Genomic DNA, 5,000 nt, shown 5'->3' with positions numbered 1-5,000 from the left:
AGTGCATACCAAAACAGTAATATTCCTCAGTTTAATTTGTAAAGGTCAAACTAATTTCATTGCTTAAAAATTATGTCATTTTTCATCAAGCTCAGTAGATGCATTTTTGTTTGTATTTACCAGCTCCATCGATTAACGCCCCATCACTATAATTCCCATACTATCTTTTTTTTTCTTTTAACATCTGTTAGCAAAACTCCTGAATGTATACGAGGAGAGTAATCACCTGTTCCCTAGCTTGCAGAATGGTTTTTCCATGTCTCTTGGTGCTAGTGATGGTTTCCTTAATACTTACTATTTTCTGCGTCGTACATTAATCACCGAATTATAAATGCATATACATATATATATATATATATATATATATATATATATATATATATATATATATATATATATAAATATATATATATATATATATATATATATATGTATGTATGTATGTATATATGTATATACAGATACAAATATACACATGTATATACATATATATACATATATGTACGTATATATATACATATATATATGTGTATATATATATATATATATATATATATATATGTGTGTGTGTGTGTGTGTGTGTGTGTATACATATATACACACACACATTATATATATATATATATATATATATATATATATATATATATATATATATATATATATATATATATATATATATATATATATATGTGTGTGTGTGTGTGTGTGTGTATATACATACATATATATATATATATATATATATATATATATATATATATATATATATATATATATAGATAGATAGATAGATAGATAGATAAATAATATGTACACATACAAATAGATGATATATATATATACATATATATATATATATATATATATATATATATATATATATATATATATATATATATATATATATACTGTATATATAGTAAATGTGTGTATAAGTGTCCCATAATTATCCCTATCCTCTTTCAGAGGCAGCGACGTCGGAATATTGCACCCTTTCTATTTAAATCAAGTAATTGTGGAAGAGCTTGCAAGCCTCCCACCCTCTGTTTTAATCTCGTTTAGCACGGGTTGCTTTTACAGATTTTGGGTCCCGGGGTAATAGGCACCAGATCACATACGATACACTTACCTAGTGTAACCGAAGGCTTCGCGTTCCAGTAAAATAACTCGGGGGAAACAAATTTTTTCTAGATTTTGACAAGAAAATTGCTACTAGCATCGAACAGACAATTCTAGACTTACCTCAAAACTCAAAAATAATATCAAGAAATACATAACTAAATTGCTGTAAGCAATTAATTTTTGAGCTTAAGACATTTAAGAAAAAAAAAATTGTGATCTATCTTCATTATCTTCGATGTATCTTCAATATAGAATTAGCGTTTTGATAAAATGTAATATAGCAGGTCTTTTGTGACCTTGAAGTTAATGTAAATTATATAAAGCCATTACAATTCATATATAAATTTGAAAAATATATATGTATTTATGCTTTGAAGGTCTCTGTAATATAAGTAAGATAAATATGCTAAGGTGGTATAACCTTATATTTGTTGTTTTTTATTATAATCAAAGTAAATATAAATGTTGACGTAACTTTTCTAAAACCAGATATTATATATTTTCTGCCAGCGAGGGAAATCTAATTAGTTCAAATGTAAGTTTTAGAAAAGCAAGGATACCAATTCTAGAAAACAGGAAACCTTCAGGTCATAAAATAAGCCAAGAAAAGTACCCCAAATGATACTCACTCTCAACGGGATTGCAAACCGGCGAGATGTATGCAAGAAACGAAAGAGCCATTCCTCTTGTCGGCTTTGAAGACGAGAATGCGGATCTTGTAAATAACCCTGAAGAGAGATAGAGATATATTGTCATGGATCCGAAGAATAAAGTAGGGACCAGCTTTAGAATGCTAATCAATAGTGTGTGCTGATGTCCATTTGTAAATGACAATTAAATAGTAATTTTGGCACAACATTCCAAACCCGATTCTAAAGAATTTTTTTTAAAGGAAATAGTATGCAACCTGTTTTTTTCACATATATAAAATCGTTAAGTATTTTCATAATTTCCAGCCCATGTAGTTGAACATATTTTTAATCATTGCGCGAACACTTATAGAATACACGATAATTGCACACACGATAATTGCTTTAAAATCATAAGCAGATTTGCTCATTATTTCCCGAGTGATTTTTTAAATGTATTTGTCTCCCGTCGTTTTATGATGAACATGGCAGTTTGGAAGTCATATGAAAATCAAAATCTCTGAATTTTCGCATGATTATAACGAAATTCTATACAGGGAACCCCCCATTTAAAATATGAAGTAGTTGAGATGTGATCAGGACAGAAACTCACAAACTTAACGAATGTTAATTTATCTATGGTAATACTACATTAAGCTAAGCGCAGCTGTACCAATTTACTCTTATGATCTATCATTAGACGAAGAAGGGTTTATTCAGAATTGCTGAACTAATTAGGAACAAAATACGAATCAAACATCACATTCTAACTCTTATCAATATTCATTGCGTCTCTGCGTCACGAATAATTAACTTCGCCCAAAACCAATAAGATTATATCGAAGCATAAGCCAATGAGGATAAAGTTTCCTTCAGTCAGTTGAGAATAATTCGAGTTTAATATCCTGTGTTATGTGGCTGATAAACTTCTGCCGTATGTCATCCTAACCAGTCATTCATAAGGTAGGGAGCCAAGAATGTAATATACATTTAACAATTTCAATCAAACTGTTAGACTAATGGAAAAGAAAAGTTGTTTATCCTCGGCATTGCCATAATCATCACAATGCGTCTTCGTTCCAAGCTAAAACGCCCAATATCTCTCTCTCTCTCTCTCTCTCTCTCTCTCTCTCTCTCTCTCTCTCTCTCTCTCTCTCTCTCTCTCTCTCTCTCTCCAAAATATCAAGGAAACGGTAACGAAACAGTAGTAAGGAATTTCTAATTCAGTATACTGCAATACTGCGAGAGATGACTACGGCAATAAAAGGTAAGAATCCTATCGTTATTTATTAAGTGCATTTCTATTCCCTTTAGGGCTACATTCTTCAGAAACATTGTTGCATTCTGCCGCAATATGGTGGTCAGTAAAGTGCAGTTCTGCACCAGATAGTTTCATATTGACTGGAAAATATACACAGTTTAGAACAAGAAAAATAATATCATTGAACAATGAATAGATTCGATTGGATCCTTTATCATTTTTATTATAATTTGTACAACCATTAGCGTTCATAATAGTCATATATTCCTCAGGAACATCCAAAAACCATGATATTGCAAAGCAAATATTCCTAGAAAAGATTACCTTCATTCTTTTCCCGTGTTCAACATATGTAATAAGAGAACTGAAATAGAATAAAGATAATTAAGCTCTTTATATTTGTTATTGTTTATCAGAGTTAGAGTTCTTCAAAAACAGAAATTGATGGGTTTTCTTTGGTCCATGGAACATAAAACCATTAGATTATTCAAACAAAATTTTATATATATATATATATATATATATATATATATATATATATATATATATGTATGTATATATATATATATATATATATATATATATATATATATATATATATATATATATTTATATATATATATTATATATATATATATATATATATATATATATATATATATATTTATATATATACTTAATATACATTATATATGAATACATATATATATATATATATATATATATATATATATATATATATATATATACACTATATACACACATACATACATACATACATATACATATATACATATATATATATATATATCTATATATATAATATATATACATTATATATGAATATATATATATATATATATATATATATATATATATATATATATATATATATATATATATATATATATATATACACTATATACACACATACATACATACATACATATACATATATTCATATATATATGTTGTGTATATATATATGTATATATATTTATATATATATATATATATATATATATATATATATATATATATATATATATATATATATATAATATGTATATATATACATATATGTATAAATATATATATATTTATATATATATATATATATATATATATATATATATATATGTATATATATATATATATATATATATATATATTTATACACGCATACATACACACACACATATATATATACATATACATACATATATATATATATATATATATATATATATATATATATATATATATATATATATATATATATATATATATATATATATATTAAAAAAGGCTTAATACCGGGTGATATTTTTTTTCTGTTTGACATGATACCATTTTAAACTACATTTTTATCATCAACAAAATAAGCTGATTTGTATTCTAATAAAAAGATGATATTCTCTCCATTCTTTTCATCAGATATTTCTATGCACAATATGCATAACCTATTTATGTCAATCTAGCTATAAAGTATCAAATATATTGCTTATGCTAACAATTAACAATCATAACAGATCAAATCAAAGCACTTACTTAATGGAGTGAAATATACATAAACATATACATACATACATACATATATATATATATATATATATATATATATATATATATATAGAGAGAGAGAGAGAGAGAGAGAGAGAGAGAGAGAGAGAGAGAGAGAGAGAGAGAGAGAGAGAGAGAGAGAGAGAGAGTGTGTGTGTGTGTAAAAAAAGAGTTCTGAACTTATTTTTGTCTTACTAATATCAAGAAAACTTATCCGCAGACACACTGATAAAAAAGAAAAATCAAGCAAGCACGTGAATTTTTTCATAGTTAACTTTTACGTATTTATTTCTTCAAAGAAATAAGCTAGATTATTGAAAGATGTAGTAAACGATGATTTACATTACGTCTTATTTCTACGGACTCAGAGAGCATATCCAGGTGGAAATTAAAATCTAATTGTCAACCAGTGCTATTAATAA

General features: G+C 25.9%; 1 long non-coding RNA gene across 1 annotated transcript in view; it reads right to left on the bottom strand.

The window, feature by feature from the left end:
- The window catches only part of LOC137646016 (uncharacterized), a 1,300,281-nt gene that overhangs the window by 256,188 nt on the left and 1,039,093 nt on the right, over window positions 1–5,000 (bottom strand). Inside the window, exon 4 of the long non-coding RNA XR_011045378.1 lies at window positions 1,755–1,853. This is a non-coding gene — a long non-coding RNA (uncharacterized lncRNA). The remainder of the gene's footprint in view (window positions 1–1,754; window positions 1,854–5,000) is intronic.

This window comes from Palaemon carinicauda, chromosome 8 (assembly GCF_036898095.1).
Source record: "Palaemon carinicauda isolate YSFRI2023 chromosome 8, ASM3689809v2, whole genome shotgun sequence".
Classification (NCBI taxonomy): domain Eukaryota; kingdom Metazoa; phylum Arthropoda; class Malacostraca; order Decapoda; family Palaemonidae; genus Palaemon; species Palaemon carinicauda.
This window is presented reverse-complemented; position numbering and strand designations above follow the sequence as displayed.